This window comes from Microcaecilia unicolor, chromosome 12 (genome assembly GCF_901765095.1).
Source record: "Microcaecilia unicolor chromosome 12, aMicUni1.1, whole genome shotgun sequence".
Taxonomy (NCBI): domain Eukaryota; kingdom Metazoa; phylum Chordata; class Amphibia; order Gymnophiona; family Siphonopidae; genus Microcaecilia; species Microcaecilia unicolor.
In genome coordinates, this window is record NC_044042.1 from 48,459,484 (window position 1) to 48,479,033 (window position 19,550).

Sequence of the window (19,550 nt, forward strand, 5' to 3'; positions counted from 1 at the left end):
AATTAAATAGGAACAAAACCAAATTCCTAATAAATCACAAGTCAGTTCTCTTCCACCTTATACAATAACTTTGCAATGAACCAAATCACCTACCCATTAGAATCCAAACTGAAAACATTAGGCATTACAATTGATCAACACCTAACATTCAAAGATCAAGTCACTGCAGTAATAACAAAGGTCTTTAGTACTCTATGGAAACTAAAAAGGAATAAGACCTTATTTCCAAACTGAAACTCTTAGATCCGCTGATGTCCATTTTCAAAATTTGTACCTTTATATATAAAATACTTTATGGAATGATGCCCAATTACATGCAAAACTATAGACCTCCAGGCACAAAATGCTACCTGTAGCTTTCATATTTAGGCACAAAATGGTGGAACTATTTTCCAAAAGAAATAAGACATAATGATAACTATTTGTCCTTCCACAAATCCCTAAAAACTGTTCTGTTTTTATCTCATGATACTAATTAATTTCAGTATTTCCACTGACCATCATAACACTGCACTGGTTGAATTCCTTCATTTTGTAATCTTCAAATCTCACTCCTTGTAACTCAGCTTTTGTACCCTATGTATTAAACCACATTGAACTGAAATTCTTTTTGGATAATGTCGGATACGAGAATCAATAAATAAAAGAAAGGGATAAGCGGAGGTGGTGCCTATTCAGACACCTATTTCTTCCAGCGTTTGGGTATCACTGCCCCTCTCCCAAAAGGAATTTACGTCTACGTTCTTAACCGTGTTAAGAAAAACTTGAACTGCCGCTATTCTCAGGCTACCAACCAACCGCAAATTAATGCTGCTCAGACTAGTCAGTGGCGTACCTTGCTTTTAATCACAGTTTACTGGCGAGTCCTTAACCAACCGGTGCTAGGAAGCTTCTCGTGGGCCCTATCGCATCCTGCCTTGGGGCGGAAGTACACGGCGGTTGGTTGGTTGTGCGATCCCGGAAGCAGTTGACGGCACTACAGAGCAACCTGCAAAGCGTCCATGGAAGTCGCGGGGACAGCGAGAGGCCGTTGGATGGCCCGGGAGAGGCGGACAACTGATTTGGGCTGTTCAGGTAAGAGCTGGGGTTCTCATAATATAAGAGCCATAGCGGGTGTTAGCGTTTAAGGTTATGTTTTTGCAGCTTTTTAATTTTGGGTCTGTAAAGTTACAGCGTAGTTGGTGGAAGCAGACTATACACGCTAAATGTGTGAAGGGTGTGTGTATGTCTACCAGACCAAAAAGATTCATACCCTCTGCCTAATATTTATTCTAAATCCAGGCGTTTCTGGTGCTAGGGATGACTTTCTTCCATTGGTGCCAGCTGTCCCGGGACGAGTAACTTATACTGAATTGAGCACCTCCAATCTTTTTAAAAAGTTGGTTCTAATAACTTTTACCAGTGGCATAAGTCAAGAGACCCAAAGCAAAATACTATAAAGGGCCCTGAAGAAAGAGTGATCCACCTCAGAAGATATGAGCGTAGCTGTAAGTGACCCCCCCCCCCTCCTTCCCCAGGGCTGGAGGATCTGTTTAGGTGAATTTAGGCCACTGATTTCTGTCCCTCAGTGTGTTTATGTTTTAAAAACAAACATTTAATCCTGCATTTTTAAAATAATACCCTTTATAAAGGTTTGACAGTGAACACCAAAGGGCCCGTTTACTAAACTTTAGTAAAGGTTTGTACTTAACTGTGCATTAGTTACAAACCTGAATGAGTGGTAAGTGCAAAATCTATGTTATGTTTGTACAGAAATGCATAAATTGCATTTAGTTGTGTGAATTAGCGAGTGTGGTAGTGGTTACTGTGCTGGTGCACTAATGGGAGCCTGTTTACAAAAGTGCAGTAAGTGTATGAATTAGCACACCCTAAGGGTTAGATTCAGTAAATGATGCCTAGTGTCCTTAATAGAATAGTGTGTAGTGCTTATTCCTGTGAGTAAAATAAGACAGCAGGATTTATGCCTGCTGAAACCAGGTGTAAGTCCTGGTGAGCATCCCCCCCCCCCCCCCAATTCTATAACACTGTATGTACCTTTTGGGAATGCTTATGCCCCTCCCATGGCCACACCCCTTTTGGGTTGTGCATGAGATAATTTAGGTGCAGTGCTTTATAAAATCACCCATAGGTAGTTGCATGTCCAAATCCTAATTGGTGCAAATTAACATCAATATTTGATAGTACCTATTTATTGCTGTTAATTGGCTCATTAACAATTAAGTTGCTCGTGCATCTCAGGATTGTGCCCAGATTTTGGCACGTAAATTTGGGTAACCTTTATAAAATCTGGGGATAAATGCTTACAAACAGTTGAAGATAAGAGATTTAACCATGATATTATACTTGATTCTGCAACAGCAGCATTGGCTCCCACTGGAGTAGAGATTCAATAATGCATGTTTGAGACATCTAAAATGGCTATTATAAAATTGAATAAGTAAATATCTAGGTATAAATACATGCATCAAACCTGTGAATTATACATTTACTCCTTCCCTCCTTTTTACAAAGCCGTATGGCAAGGCCAACATAGCCCATTCATTTTGTATGGGCTGTGTCAGCATTACCACACCGGCAGCCGCTTGCACAGCTTTGTAAAAGGGGAGGTTAGTTTATAAGTATGCTCACCCCCGCCCCCTGCACAGTTGCACTTTTCTCAGTGCATGTGTACACTGTGTGAGAGTGTGTGTTACTGGGCATAGTTCTGGGAGCCTATGTTGCATGTTTTTGGAAATTTTTATAAGCACCGTGTTAAATACAGTATGAGTGGCAGAAGGCATTATGGTCTTTATGCAGGAGTGGGTTTTGTCCTGTGATTGTGGATATTTGGTGCTCTTAAAGCAGGTCATCTTGACCTAGTCCTTGGGACACTCCTAGTCAGTCAGGTGTTCAGGATATTCACAATGAGTATATACAGTGGGGGAAATAAGTATTTGATCCCTTGCTGATTTTGTAAGTTTGCCCACTGACAAAGACATGAGCAGCCCATAATTGAAGGGTAGGTTATTGGTAACAGTGAGAGATAGCACATCACAAATTAAATCCGGAAAATCACATTGTGGAAAGTATATGAATTTATTTGCATTCTGCAGAGGGAAATAAGTATTTGATCCCCCACCAACCAGTAAGAGATCTGGCCCCTACAGACCAGGTAGATGCTCCAAATCAACTCGTTACCTGCATGACAGACAGCTGTCGGCAATGGTCACCTGTATGAAAGACACCTGTCCACAGACTCAGTGAATCAGTCAGACTCTAACCTCTACAAAATGGCCAAGAGCAAGGAGCTGTCTAAGGATGTCAGGGACAAGGTCATACACCTGCACAAGGCTGGAATGGGCTACAAAACCATCAGTAAGACGCTGGGCGAGAAGGAGACAACTGTTGGTGCCATAGTAAGAAAATGGAAGAAGTACAAAATGACTGTCAATCGACAAAGATCTGGGGCTCCAAGCAAAATCTCACCTCGTGGGGTATCCTTGATCATGAGGAAGGTTAGAAATCAGCCTACAACTACAAGGGGGGAACTTGTCAATGATCTCAAGGCAGCTGGGACCACTGTCACCACGAAAACCATTGTTCCATATCATCAAGCTGATCAATCCATAGACTGGTGGGTTGTGTCCATCTACCAGCAGGTGGAGATAGAGAGCAAACTTTTGCCTCCCTATATGTGGTCATGTGCTGCCGGAAACTCCTCAGTATGTTCTCTATCTCAGCAGGTGGTGGTCACACACAGCAGCAGCTCTGGCTAGGCCTCCAAGCCTAATCCTTAGGTTTTGTTGAGGCCTGGGGTTGAGGGCTCTTTTGAGCAAGTGCAAACCTGGTGGTGCCAGGTCCCTCCTTTTCTCCCCCCTCCCGCTGGCTCCGTTTAAAAAAAAAAAAAAAAAAAAAATTTTTAAACGTCTTTAAAGGCGTTTAATTCGACGTTTCTTTAAACGTTCATTGCAGCTACTCACTGGGACACCAGTTCGTTACAGCTCGGAGCGGCAAGCAGGTAATTTTACCTTTTTATAGCGGGCAGGGGGTTCCCCGATTCTTCTCCTCGTGGCAATGGCGTCGGAGGGCGAGGGCGCAAAGGGTCGCTCCCCGGATCGCTGGAGCGCTTCTAGAGGGGATGCGGGGGTTTTACAACCTGATTCGCCCTTGATGGGTGATAGTTTAGTGACCGATGAATGTCCCGGTCGTTCCTCCGGCGTGGCGGTTTTTTCCCGCCATAACCGCCCATCCCCCGCTCCTCGCCTCCGCCATCTTGGCCGGCCACGCGGCTCGGACGGCTTCTTCGTGGGCCGCCCTTGAGGTTGGAGACATTAATGCCATGAACGCCCTTAATTTGGGCGACGGCACAAAAGCGGCTAAAGTTAAGCGCCGTTCTTCCCGCGCGGCTCCTTCACGGAGTTTCGCGCCGGACGCCATTTTGGATGCGCAGCATGTCTCTCCCCCGCTAGTGCGAGCGCCGGTTGAGAGTGCGTCTAGGGCTGTTGCCCAGACTGCGGAAGTGCACAGTCTGGGGGGTTTTTCCCCCGAGTTTGTTTTGCTGCTGCATCAGGCTTTCCTCATGCAAAACGCTGCCCCTGCTCCCTCTTCTGATAAAGAGGTTGAGGTTCCCAGGCCTTGGAGGACTTTTGTCTCCTCCGATGTAGATGAGGGCAGCGTGTCTGAGGTCTTCCAACGATCCTTTGCGGATTCCTTGGAGGAGATAGATCCCCGCTCGGATGGAGCGGATGACCCCTCTGCAGCGTGGCTTTTTAGCCCAGAGGATTTGCCCAACCTGTTGTTACAGGCCATGGACACTTTGAAGATTTCCTCTCCGGAGGACGTCTCTCCCTCAGCCCCTGTTGGCTCTGCCATTTTGCTGGGGACGAAGCGCCCGCCTAGAACCTTCCACGTGCATGATGCCATGCACACCTTAATTGCGGCTCAATGGGATGTCCCGGAAACGAGCCTTAAAGTGGCTAGGGCTATGTCCCGCCTCTATCCTTTGGCTGTGAGTGAACGTGAGGCCTATCTGTGGCCTACCGTGGATTCTTTAATCACTGCGGTGACTAAGAAAACGGCGTTGCCGGTGGAAGGTGGCACGGCCCTAAAGGACGCCCAAGACAGAAGATTGGAGGCGGCCTTAAGGTCGTCCTTTGAGGCAGCTGTTTTAGTTTGCAGGCCTCAGTTTGCGGCTCCTATGTGTCCAGGGCGTGCCGGACTATGGTGCAGCGGGCTTCCCCCTCGGATCATTCCTTGAGGGCTGATTGGCCGGCCCTGGAATCGGGCTTAGCCTATTTGGCAGACTTGCTGTATGATGTCTGGAGAGCCTCAGCTAAAGGCATGGCTCAGACAGTCTCTGCGCGGCGGTGGCTTTGGCGGAAACATTGGTCTGCTGACCACGCCTCTAAATCCCGCCTGGCTAGATTGCCTTTTAAAGGCAAGCTGCTCTTTGGGGTCGAGCTGGACAAAATCGTGACCGATCTCGGCACGTCTAAGGGCAAGAAATTATCAGAGGTCAGGGCTCGGGTTAGTACTCGTCCCGATACCTCCATACCGCCCGGGCAAGTCGGGTTCCTCTGCCCCCTCTTCCTTCAAGAGGAATTTCTCCCCCAAGCAGCATTCCTTTCGCAGAGACCGCCGTCCCGGTGGTGCTCCCTCCGGTCCTCCCCCAGGGTCTCGTACCCAATGTCGGGGCCTTGGTCCACGCCCCAGTGCAGATTGGAGGACGGCTGTCCTCGTTTCTGGGCGAGTGGACCACTATAACTTCAGACGCGTGGGTGCTGGAAGTCATCAGAGACGGCTACAAGCTAGAGTTCTGCCAACCCTTAAGAGACGGGTTTGTACTCTCTCCCTGCAAGTCTCCGGTCAAGCTGTGGTAGTGCAGCAGACCTTGGACAACCTGATCCGCCTGGGTGCGATCGTTCCGGTGCCAAAAAATCAGATTGGCAAGGGACGTTACTCCATTTTCTTTGTGGTTCCAAAGAAAGGAGGTTCTGTCCGGCCTCCTCGACCTCTAAGGGGTCAATCGGGCCTGGAAAGTGAGGCACTTTCGCATGGAGACTCTCCGCTCTGTTATAGCGGCAGTGAAGGCAGGAGAGTTCTTGGCTTCCTTGGACATCAAGGAAGAGTACCTGCATATTCCCATCTGGCCTCCTCTCCAACGCTTTCTGCGTTTTACAGTCCTGAGACGACACTTCCAGTTCAGAGCCCTCCCTTTCGGGTTGGCTACTGCTCCGCGGACCTTTTCCAAAGTAATGGGGGTCATAGCGGCCTTCCTGCTAAAGGAAGGAGTACAAGTCCATCCTTATCTGGACGACTGGTTGATCCGAGCCCCCTCTTATGCGGAGTGCGGCAAAGCTATGGACCGGGTAGTTGCTCTTTTGAGTTCCCTGGGATGGATCATCAACTGGAAGAAGAGCCAGCTGCGCCCGACTCAGTCCCTGGTGTATCTGGGAGTTCGATTCGACACCCAAGTGGGCAGAGTGTTCCTGCCAGACAATCGGATTGTCAAGCTTCAGGCTCAGGTGGACTAGTTCCTAGTAGCCTCTCCTATTCGGGCTTGGGACTACGTGCAGCTGTTGGGCTCTATGACGGCCACGATGGAAGTAGTGCCCTGGGCCAGGGCTCATATGAGACCACTACAGCTAAATGCTGCGCTGGACTCCGATGTCGGAGGATTATGCTGTGCGCCTTCCCGTGGACCCAGCAGTGCGCAAGGCGCTGAGCTGGTGGACGCAGACAGACAAGTTGTCTGCTGGATTGCCTCTGGTGACCCCGGAGTGGATTGTCGTCACGACAGACGCCTCTTTGATGGGCTGGGGAGCCCACTGCTTGGGAAGGACAGCGCAGGGGCTCTAGTCTCCTGCAGAGGCAAGTGGTCTATCAACCTCCTGGAACTCAGAGCCATTCGGTTGGTGTTATTGGAGTTCATCCCGGTACTGGTGTTGAAGCCTGTACGGGTCCGGTCGGACAATGCCACGGCTGTGGCCTATATCAACCGCCAGGGAGGTACCAAGAGCGCCCCTCTAGCCAAGGAGGCTATGAGTCTTTGCCAGTGGGCGGAAGCGAACCTGGAGCAGCTTTCAGCGGCCCACATTGCCGGAGTCATGAATGTCAAGGCGGTCTTTCTCAGTCGCCATCCCTTGGAGCCTGGAGACTGGCAACTATCTGCTCAGGCGTTCTTGGACATCACGAAGCGCTGGGGCCAGCCGAGCCTAGTTCTGATGGCGTCATCGGCCAATTGCCAAGTGCCGCGCTTTTTCAGCAGAGGACGGGACCCTCGATCCCTGGGAGTAGATGCTCTTCTCCAGCAGTGGCCGACACAAGAGCTCCTCTATGTGTTCCCGCCCTGGCCCATGTTGGGCAGGGTGCTAGACAGGGTGGCAAAGCATCCCGGCAGGGTAATCCGGGTGGGTCCGGATTGGCCCAGACGTCCCTGGTATGCGGACTTGATCAGGCTTTCAGTCGACGATCCTCTGCGGCTGTCAGTGGAGCAGGGCCTGTTACATCAGGGTCCCGTGGTGATGGAGGATCCCTCCCCCTTTGGTCTTACGGCCTGGCTATTGAGCGGCAGCGTCTGAGGAAGAAGGGCTTCTCAGACAAGGTCATCGCCACTATGCTAAGAGCGAGGAAGCGCTCTACTTCTACTGCTTACGCCAGGGTTTGGCGTATGTTTGCAGCGTGGTGTGAAGCAGGCTCACTTTCTCCCTTCACTGCTCCAATTTCTTCAGTGTTGGCGTTCCTGCAAGAAGGTCTGGAGAAAGGCCTGTCGCTCAGTTCCCTTAAAGTCCAGGTAGCGGCTCTGGCTTGCTTCAGGGGTCGCCTGAAGGGTGCTTCCCTGGCTTCGCAGCCAGATGTGGTGCGCTTTCTCAAGGGAGTTAATCACCTGCGCCCTCCTCTGCACTCAGTGGTGCCTGCGTGGAATCTCAACCTGGTGCTAAGAGCATTGCAGAAGCCGCCTTTTGAACCCTTGTCGAGGGCATCTCTGAAAGACCTGACGTTGAAAGCAGTCTTTTTGGTGGCTATTACTTCAGCCAGAAGAGTTTCCGAGCTCCAGGCGCTCTCATGTCGAGAGCCTTTTCTGCAGTTCACTGAGGCAGGAGTGACTATTCGCACAGTGCCTTCCTTCCTGCCCAAGATTGGTTCTCGCTTCCATGTGAATCAGCAGCTCTGTCTCCCTTCCTTTCGTAGGGAGGACTACCCAGAGGAGTACTCCGCTCTTGAATATCTGGATGTGAGACGAGTCATCATCAGATACTTGGAAGTGACCAATGATTTCAGGAAATCGGATCATCTGTTTGTCCTGTTTGCAGGTCCTCGTAAGGGTCTGCAGGCTGCTAAGCCTACAGTGGCAAGATGGGTCAAGGAAGCCATTGCAGCGGCTTATGTGGCCGCGGGGAAGGTGCCGCCTATCCAGCTGAAGGCTCACTCCACTAGAGCTCAGGCGGCCTCGATGGCAGATGCCGGATCCGTCTCCTTGGAAGAGATATGCAAGGCGGCAACTTGGGCTTCGGCTCATACATTCTCCAAGCATTACCGTTTGACTGTGGCTGCACGGGCGGAGGCCCGGTTTGGAGCTTCAGTGTTGCGGTCAGGGATTTCAATGTCCCGCCCTGGGTGAGTACTGCTTCGGTACATCCCACCAGTCTATGGATTGATCAGCTTGATGATATGGAAGGTAAAATTATGTATAATCATACCTGATAATTTTCTTTCCATTAATCATAGCTGATCAATCCATAGCCCCTCCCAGATATCTGTACTGTTTTTATTCTGGTTGCATTTCAGGTTCAAGTTTAGTCTTCAGTTACTTCAGAAAGACTTCGTGTTCAAGTTTTTTCACTTGGATTCTTCAAGAGTTGAGACGAGTTTGTGTTACAGTGAGCTGCTGCATTCCTCTCCCCCCCGTTTTACGGGGCTGGATTGAGACATAAATTCTGCCGGCACTCCCTCCCGCTTCGTGCGGCTGTAGGGCAGTTTTGTACCCTTCCCGCTTCGGCGGTGTTAGGGTCAGTCAGCTCCTCCCGCGGTTGCGGTTGCAGGATAAGCCAGATCCCCCCGCATCGGCGGGTGTGGTGTCCCTCCCCCGCTCCGCGGGGATGAGCTGGACGGATTCCCCTCCCCCACTTGTGTGGGGATGAGCTGGGTTAATTCCCCTCCCCCGTTTCGGCGGTGGTGAGCTGGGCAGAGTGTCCCTTCGTGGGTGTAATTCTCTAAGTGCTGAGTCCTGCGGATGGAGCTTTGATATCGACATACTGAGGAGTTTCCGGCAGCACATGACCACATATAGGGAGGCAAAAGTTTGCTCTCTATCTCCACCTGCTGGTAGATGGACACAACCCACCAGTCTATGGATTGATCAGCTATGATTAATGGAAAGAAAATTATCAGGTATGATTATACATAATTTTACCGTAACACATTACGACATAACGGATTGCAATCCTGCAGTGCCCGCAAGGTCCCCCTGCTCCGGAAGGCACATGTGACGGCCCGTCTGAAGTTTGCCAGTGAACACCTGGATGATGCCGAGAGTGATTGGGAGAAGGTGCTGTGGTCAGATGAGACAAAAATTGAGCTCTTTGGCATGAACTCAACTCGCCGTGTTTGGAGGAAGAGAAATGCTGTCTATGACCCAAAGAACACCGTCCCCACTGTCAAGCATGGAGGTGGAAATGTTATGTTTTGGGGGTGTTTCTCTGCTAAGGGCACAGGACTACTTCACCGCATCAATGGGAGAATGGATGGGGCCATGTACCGTACAATTCTGAGTGACAACCTCCTTCCCTCCGCCAGGGCCTTAAAAATGGGTCGTGGCTGGGTCTTCCAGCACGACAATGACCCAAAACATACAGCCAAGGCAACAAAGGAGTGGCTCAGGAAGAAGCACATTAGGGTCATGGAGTGGCCTAGCCAGTCACCAGACCTTAATCCCATTGAAAACTTATGGAGGGAGCTGAAGCTGCGAGTTGCCAAGCGACAGCCCAGAACTCTTAATGATTTAGAGATGATCTGCAAAGAGGAGTGGACCAAAATTCCTCCTGACATGTGTGCAAACCTCATCATCAACTACAGAAGACGTCTGACCGCTGTGCTTGCCAACAAGGGTTTTGCCACCAAGTATTAGGTCTTGTTTGCCAGAGGGATTAAATACTTATTTACCTCTGTAGAATGCAAATAAATTCATATACTTTCCACAATGTGATTTTCCGGATTTAATTTGTGATGTGCTATCTCTCACTGTTACCAATAACCTACCCTTCAATTATGGGCTGCTCATGTCTTTGTCAGTGGGCAAACTTACAAAATCAGCAAGGGATCAAATACTTATTTCCCCCACTGTATACCACTGTATATAACTATGAAAATTAAGGTCTATTCTTTTTCAACTTTATTATACCAAAAATATCAAATATACAAAAGACTTTCTTTCTATTAAATAATAAAGCATCTAACTTTCCTGTCGTTTTTGCTCAATTTATTCATATTACAGCATAGGACTTATATAAACCCCACATTTAAATTCAAATTTCTTATGATTTAAAAGACCACAGATTATGTTATTCTTCCTAAAAGTTCTCAGTCTTTCATGCTTGAACAATGCGTTTTATGGGCATAGTCCCTTTCAACTTATCTGTGGTTGTTGTTATATTCTTGAAACCACAATGTAAAAAAAGATGCTTGTGGAACTTGACTGATCTCCAACTTTTACAATGTCCGAAATGCTGTCATCCAATCTTTTAAGCTGTCTCCTACATATTTGTGATCTTCCATTTCAACTTATCATAAACCTACTGCTCACAGCCCAACATGGTCCATGTTTCTCTACTGCGTCTTCAGGGGTTGAAACCACAATAATTCACAAACATTCAATAAATATACTAGTTAGAGAGAAATTACTTAATTATAAAATCAATAAAACCCTTTTGTTTACCTACTCATGAAAATCTCTACTTAGATACAGGAAACTGAATGCTCAAAAGTAACGCTCCACAGCCCGCCATCAGCTAAAAAGTGCTGACATTTGAGGGTGCTTGCGAGTTTCAGCGGACATAGGATCTCATTCATTTAAATAGCTGCCCAATCTGCCTCCTTATTAAGGCCCTGCTGTGCCACAGTCTGCCATTTGAAAATAAATCGCTGCTTTTTGTGCACCAATAATCCAATAATTGAGATATATTGTCTCTCGGGAACGTTTGTATTTGGCATATCACCACAAATTGTCATTCTTACTCCGCTGCCAAAAGATGCTTAAAAAAGCACAATGGACCTAACCAATTATCGCCCAGTAGCATCTATTCCGCTCCTAACCAAACTCATGGAGGGCATAGTGACGAAACAACTAACTGAATACCTAACTAGACACTCAATTCTGCACGAGTCTCAATCAGGATTTTGATAAAATCACAGCACCGAAACTGTTCTAGTGTCCGCAATGAACTCATTCAAACAAGCAATTGCAACTGGTAATAACATACTCCTCCTACAATTCGACATGTCCAGTGCCTTTGACATGGTTAATCATGGAATACTTTTACATATACTAGAATACTTCGGAGTAGGAGGCACAGTTCTCAAATGGTTCAAAGGATTCACCACAAGATCATACCAAGTGACAACGAACGCGGACGTATCACCCCCATGGATACCTGAATGTGGCGCCCCCCAAGGATCCCCCCTCTCACCAACCCTATTTAACTTAATGATGATACCTTTAGCCAAACTACTAGCCAATCAAAACCTCAACCCCTACATATATGTAGACGATGTCATGATTTACATCCTGTTCAAAAGCTTCCAAATCATGCACTCCTGGGCGGATGCATTTCAACTAAAACTTAACGCAGAAAAAACACATTGTCTTGTACTCACCTCACAACATAACACAAACAACTTCTCCACCATAACCACACCATACTGCTCTCTTGCTATCTCACAAAACTTGAAAATTCTTGGAGTTGCCATTGATCGAAACCTCACTCCCAATGTCCACGTGAAGAATACGACAAAAAAGATGTTCCACTCCATGTGGAAACTCAAAAGAGTAAAACCTTTCTTCCCGAGATACATCTTCCGTACCCTGGTACAGTCAATGGTAATAAGCCATCTGGATTACTGCAACACACTGTACGCTGGCTGCAAAGAACAGACGATCAAAAAAACTCGAAACAGCCCAGAATACTGCCGCAAGACTCATATTTGGAAAAACTAAATATGAAAGTGCAAAACCCCTAAGAGAGAAACTTCACTGGCTCCCACTTAAGGAACGCATTATGTTCAAGATCTGCACGATTGTACACAAAATCATTCACGCAGACGCCCCAATATACAGTGGTGGAAATAAGTATTTGATCCCTTGCTGATTTTGTAAGTTTGCCCACTGACAAAGACATGAGCAGCCCATAATTGAAGGGTAGGTTATTGGTAACAGTGAGAGATAGCACATCACAAATTAAATCCGGAAAATCACATTGTGGAAAGTATATGAATTTATTTGCATTCTGCAGAGGGAAATAAGTATTTAATCCCTCTGGCAAACAAGACCTAATACTTGGTGGCAAAACCCTTGTTGGCAAGCACAGCGGTCAGACGTCTTCTGTAGTTGATGATGAGGTTTGCACACATGTCAGGAGGAATTTTGGTCCACTCCTCTTTGCAGATCATCTCTAAATCATTAAGAGTTCTGGGCTGTCGCTTGGCAACTCGCAGCTTCAGCTCCCTCCATAAGTTTTCAATGGGATTAAGGTCTGGTGACTGGCTAGGCCACTCCATGACCCTAATGTGCTTCTTCCTGAGCCACTCCTTTGTTGCCTTGGCTGTATGTTTTGGGTCATTGTCGTGCTGGAAGACCCAGCCACGACCCATTTTTAAGGCCCTGGCGGAGGGAAGGAGGTTGTCACTCAGAATTGTACGGTACATGGCCCCATCCATTCTCCCATTGATGCGGTGCAGTAGTCCTGTGCCCTTAGCAGAGAAACACCCCCAAAACATAACATTTCCACCTCCATGCTTGACAGTGGGGACGGTGTTCTTTGGGTCATAGGCAGCATTTCTCTTCCTCCAAACACGGCGAGTTGAGTTCATGCCAAAGAGCTCAATTTTTGTCTCATCTGACCACAGCACCTTCTCCCAATCACTCTCGGCATCATCCAGGTGTTCACTGGCAAACTTCAGACGGGCCGTCACATGTGCCTTCCGGAGCAGGGGGACCTTGCGGGCACTGCAGGATTGCAATCCGTTATGTCGTAATGTGTTACCAATGGTTTTCGTGGTGACAGTGGTCCCAGCTGCCTTGAGATCATTGACAAGTTCCCCCCTTGTAGTTGTAGGCTGATTTCTAACCTTCCTCATGATCAAGGATACCCCACGAGGTGAGATTTTGCTTGGAGCCCCAGATCTTTGTCGATTGACAGTCATTTTGTACTTCTTCCATTTTCTTACTATGGCACCAACAGTTGTCTCCTTCTCGCCCAGCGTCTTACTGATGGTTTTGTAGCCCATTCCAGCCTTGTGCAGGTGTATGATCTTGTCCCTGACATCCTTAGACAGCTCCTTGCTCTTGGCCATTTTGTAGAGGTTAGAGTCTGACTGATTCACTGAGTCTGTGGACAGGTGTCTTTCATACAGGTGACCATTGCCGACAGCTGTCTGTCATGCAGGTAACGAGTTGATTTGGAGCATCTACCTGGTCTGTAGGGGCCAGATCTCTTACTGGTTGGTGGGGGATCAAATACTTATTTCCCTCTGCAGAATGCAAATAAATTCATATACTTTCCACAATGTGATTTTCCGGATTTAATTTGTGATGTGCTATCTCTCACTGTTACCAATAACCTACCCTTCAATTATGGGCTGCTCATGTCTTTGTCAGTGGGCAAACTTACAAAATCAGCAAGGGATCAAATACTTATTTCCACCACTGTACATGCTGGACCTCGTGGACCTACCTCCCAGAAACGCCATAAGATCATCCTGCAAATTTCTTAATCTGCACTTCCCCAGCTGTAAAGGACTAAAATACAAGCTGATCATGCCACTACCTTTTCTTACATGAGCACGCAGTTGTGGAATGCATTACCTACAACCCTGAAAACTATTGACGAAATAACTAACTTTCGCAAATCTCTGAAGACATATCTCTTCAACAAGGCCTACAAAGAGAACCCATAACCTTACTAAACTACCTACTTACCCGCCTAACACTTTCCTTCTCTCTTCCTATACTTAATTTCTGTACATTACTAACTATATTTGATATCCTGGAATGACAATATCATAACAAAACTCTGTAAGCCACATTGAGCCTGCAAATAGTTGGGAAAATGTGGGATACAAATGCAATAAATAAATAAATTCTGATCATAGTGCTGAGCCGTCATCCAATGAGCTACCGGGGGAAGGAGGGGGGCTTCTAATCGTTGGACTCACAAGTTGCTCAGCTGTTGTGCTATCTAATATTTGATTTTTCTTCTAGTTTGGCCAATATATCACAGGGTACAGAGACATTTTATTCCATAAATAACCTGATGTGAATTATAATCAGTGTGCTGCAACAAAGTAAATATTTTACCTGCTATATGAGGAATTTCCACTGACTGAGTTTCCCAAGTATATTGACAATAAGTACAGGCTTTACATCTATAATGGCCCGGCTGTCTTTTAAACTATAAGAAGATTTTTATTTAAATGTATGGTTTATAGAAGTCCTGTGCTGTAATATGAATACGTTTTGTAAAAGCAACAGGAAAGTTAGATGCTTTATTATTTGAGAGAAAGTCTTTTAAATATTTGATATTTTTGGTATGATAAAGTTGAAAAAGAATAGGTCTACATGAATTTTTATAGTTATGTATAGTGTTATTCATGAGTGATAACTATATTGAAACAACAGTGAACTTTATTAGTGAGGTAGTCAGTATATGTGAGATACTTGCATGCATTGCCTCAAGTCTTTGTAAATATCTCATGCATATTTGAATGTTCTAATGTATGCTTATTAGGTATTTAATTACTATTTATGCTGACGTATTATGTCTCTGTTATTTGAATTTCAGTTCTTTCAAATGTGTATATTTTTGATCCAGTTTCATGGTAGTCCTATTATTAGGTTTCAATTTGCTATCTTCAAGTTTAACTCATTTATTGTATTTATGTTTATTCTTGGTCATTTTACTATTATGCTTCTAACAAAATTGGAAGTTTTTATGTTAAACTGTACCTGCTGTACACCGCCTTGGGTGAATCACTTCATAAAGGCAGTTAATAAATCCCAATAAGTAACTAAACAAATATTCATGATAGATGTCCTGAAACCCCAACTAGCTGGGAGTGTCCTAAGGACTGAGTTGAGAATCACTGCCTTAGAGAAATGTACAGAAGTAGATTAGCTGATATTTAGGGGGAAAAAAAGGTGTGGTTGAGCAAGATTTTGAACATTAGGGCAGTGCTTCCAACGCTCTTCTGGAGGCGCAAATCTAATCACTCAGGTTTTCAAGATTTCTACAATAAATGTATTTGTATATAGTCACGTCATGCATAGTCATTGCAGAAATCCTGAAAACCTGTCTGTCTAAGTTTGTGTTTTCAGGAGAAGTTTGGGAAGCATTCCCTTAGGGGATTCACTGTTATGGGGGTATACATAGTGGTGATGTGGAGTAGGGCAGCTAGGGAGCTAGAATTGGGTTTGATCTGAGGAGGGTTAAAATTTATTATTGTTTTAGATCTTAGAAGAGATTGTGTTAGGACAGGGGACATCAGGACTCACCGAACTTGTCTGATTTTCAGGATAGCCACAATGAATATGCAGAAGTTATTTACCTGCAGTTTTGAGAACCTCTGCTTCAAAAGTGTAGAAGGCTAGCCTTCTGAAGGAAAAGGAGGGGAAAGGTTGACTAAAGGTCTCGGAGACTGATAGCAGAAAGCCACTGATGCAGAAAGCCTTCTGGTAGAGTCGTGTGTGACTTTTACTGCAAGTTTAAAGTTCTGTAACTTTTTTTTTCCCATATACAGGGATGAGGTTTGGACTGTTGTATTACAAATTGTTTGCTCTAATAGAATTAATTAAAACCTCATATTTTGTTTTTGGTGACTTTAGTCATCTTTTCCTGGGATGGTCACAAATTTTATTCATTCAGAGCTTGCTCCTAGTCAGGGGATGCTTGCCGAATACATGTGCACAAAGGTTCAGCAGTAGGTGTGGCTTCTGGGGTGCATGTCCAATGAAAATGAAAGTGCAGGCACACATAAATATTAGCCTCTCAAAAATTTCTTGCACATGGAATTTTTGTGAAGCTAATATTTATGCTCGACAATGGCCGCAGATGTGTGATGGCACTTTCAATTTTGTTAGACATGTGCACGTTATTGCTGTTACCTCTCATCTGTGTTTTAAAGTTTCAGACACTATTGTGGCTGGAAAAAAAAAGAAAAACAAGGCATTTTAATCTGCAGAAAGGGCATTAGAAATAGAATAAAATAAAACATAGAAAAGAAAATAAGATGATACCTTTTTTATTGGACTAAGTTAATACATTTTTAAATTAGCTTTCGAAGGTTGCCCTTTGTCAGATCAGAAATAAGCAAATTTTGATAACAGCATATATAAGTGAAACAGTATTTCAGTGACAGAAAGGATTAGGGAGGGGTGGACAAGGTGAGAAACAGAGGGCTGAGAGGATGGGGGATAGGGAGATATGCATGGTGATCAGAGGGTGACAAAGCAGTGAAATTTCATGGTGTATAATGGGCTAGAAAACCTAGATCTTTAAGTCCTGTCTGGTGGGTGTCAAAATATTTAATCATTTTGACTTCAAAGGTCTTGCGTTCTTGTATTGTTTTAAAGTTTCCTTTAAGTATTCTCACTATAAAATCATTAGTACAGTGTTCTGGTTTTGTAAAGTGCTGTACCACAGAGGTAACATCTTGGTTTGCACTGGCATTTTTCATATGATGTCTGTGTAAATTAAATCTCTTCTTCAGCATCTGGCTTGTTTCTCCAATATAGCACCCTTCATTACATTTTTTACACTGGATGACATATACTACATTGGAAGATGAGCATGTGAAGGATTCCTTTATGTTGAATATTTTTCCTTTGTGAATGACTGTGGGGTCTTGTGAAATGTTTTGGCATAGTTTGCAGCTGGATATATTGCAAGGATGTGTGCCATTCTCTTCTTTTTGGGTCTCTGTTGAGAGCTTGCTTCTCACTAGCTTGCGTTTTAAATTGGGTGGCTGTCGGAAGGCCAGCACTGGTGGGGATGGGAATATTTCTTTCAGTATTTCATCCTCTTGGAGTAGTGGCTGCAGATCTTTTATGATTTTCCTCAGTTTTTCCAGCTCATATTTGTATGTCACTATCAGGGGAGGTTCTGTCTGTGGCTTTCTTTTCTTTGTATTGTAGCAGATTTTCTCTGGGTGTTTTGAGGGAGGAGGCAATATTCTTGGAGATTATTTTGGGGTTGTAGCCTTTCTGTTCGAAGGATGCGGTCAGGATTTTGAGGTGCCTATCTCTGTCCCTAGGGTCAGAGCAGATACGGTGGTATCTTGTGGCTTGGCTATGAATAATGGATTTTTTTGTACGTGAAGGGTGAAAGCTGGAGTTGTGGAGGTAGCTGCATTTGTCTGTGGGTTTCCTATATATGGATGTTTGTATGTAGCCATTGTTGATTGAAACTGTGGTGTCCAAAAAATTGACTTTTCCTGTGGAGTAGTCAATTTTGAATCTGATTGAAGGATGGTATGTATTGAAAGAACTGTAAAATTGTTTTAGAGTTTCTTCCCCCTCAGTCCAAATCATAAAAATGTCATCAATATACCGGTAGTATTTTAGGGGTGTGGTCTGATATGTATTCAGAAATGTCTCTTCCAGTTCATCCATAAAGAGGTTAGCATTTTGGGGTGCTGCCCTGGTGCCCATCGCAGTGCCCATGATTTGTAGGTAGATATCATTGTTAAAGCGGAAATAGTTGTGAGTTAGAATAAATTTGATTAATTTTGTAATAGTTTCTAGTGAGTATTAATGGTCCAGTGTGGATGTTTTTAGGAGCTTCTCATATGCAGCTATGCCATCCACATGGGGAATGTTGCTGTATAGTGATTCTACATCCATCGTGCCCAGAAGGGTGTTTGGTAGTAATTGCTTGATATTTTTCAATTTATTCAGAAAGTCTGTGGTCTCTTGAATGAAGCTGTTTGTCTTGTGCACAAGAGGTTTCAGAATTCCCCCTGTAAGTCCAGATATTTCCTCCGTGAGTGTGCCAATACCCAATATGATTGGTCTGCCAGGGTTTCCAGGTTTGTGGATTTGGGGTAGAATGTGCCCACAGCGAGCTGGTTTGGTATGAGTTTCTTCAGATGTGGCTGTACTTCAGTTGTTTCGTATAGTCCTGTGTGGGGTCTTCAGTTAGTTTCCTGTAGTATGTTTTGTCTGAGAGCTGCCTGTGCCCTCTTCGATGTATTTTTGTGTGTCCATAATCACCACTGAGCCCCCTTTGTCTGCAGGTTTGACGATAACACATTGGTTGTTTTATAGGTTGTTTACGGCTGCTCTTTCTGGTTGAGTAAGGTTGTACATGACTTTCTTTTGTTTGCTGGAAAGTTGTGATTTTACCCTGTACCTGAAACTTTCTATGCAGCTGTCTAGTTTATTGTTTTATCCACATTGTGGGGGTGAAATATGTGTTCTTTCGTTTAAAATTGTGTTCCAGTCTATTGGGTGTTACTTTATTGTGAAAATGTACCTTCAGGCGGAGTTTTCTAAAGAATTCTTCCAGATCTGAGTATAATTGAATTTCATCAAGGTTTGCTGGATGGGCAAATACAGAGACTGCATGCTGTGATAATTGATAGTTAGAGAGGTTTACTATCCCCAATTGATTTACATTTCCGATAGGGAGATCAGAGGTAGTTTGCCTGTGCGCGGTATTTGCAGACTTTCTTGATCTCCTGGTTTGTTCAGATTTTGATTTTCACATACATCAGATGGATTGTAAAGTGCAATCCTAGCAGGCCCAAACGACTTGGATACACTTTACATGGTTTTATGCACATTCATTATGCACGTGAGCTGGAATGCTATTATGCACTTGATACATCAATATTCTGTGCAGAATAATGTTGTCATCTCATCCCCTGCCTATTTTTGCCCAAACGCTTCAACCAAGCCCAGAGGTACATGCTCACAGTAAAGTGGCATGAAATCCTCACTAATGCTGATTGCAGAAGAATGGGATAACATTTTCCTCCTCTTCAAACCTTGTATTAAAGTCCCAGTGTTAAAAGAACCCTGCACTCTATCTTTTGTATACCTCTTTGCATTTGGGTTTAGTAGCTAACACCTTCATTACCGTGAGATTTAAATAAACTATGTAGAAATGTCAGTTTGAGTCTGTGCAAAACTCTTTTAGACATAAGGTGCACAGAAACCACACTAACCTGTGTACAAAGCCTACCACACTTTGACATCAGCCCTTACGTTTGAGTGCAGAATTTGAAAATAGCAGTGATCCTGGTAGAATACAGGTGCCTATACTGCTAGATGAAGATTAAAACCCATCCTTTGCAGCAGTTCT

At 45.0% G+C, this 19,550-nt stretch overlaps 1 protein-coding gene across 2 annotated transcripts in view; it reads left to right on the forward strand.

The window, feature by feature from the left end:
* The first annotated feature begins 988 nt into the window (after positions 1-988).
* Positions 989-19,550, forward strand: part of CEP164 (centrosomal protein 164) — a 166,198-nt gene continuing 147,636 nt past the window's right edge. For both annotated transcript variants that reach the window (XM_030221251.1, XM_030221252.1), the window contains exon 1: positions 989-1,074. The gene's annotated coding sequence lies outside the window, so the exon portion shown is untranslated. The remainder of the gene's footprint in view (positions 1,075-19,550) is intronic.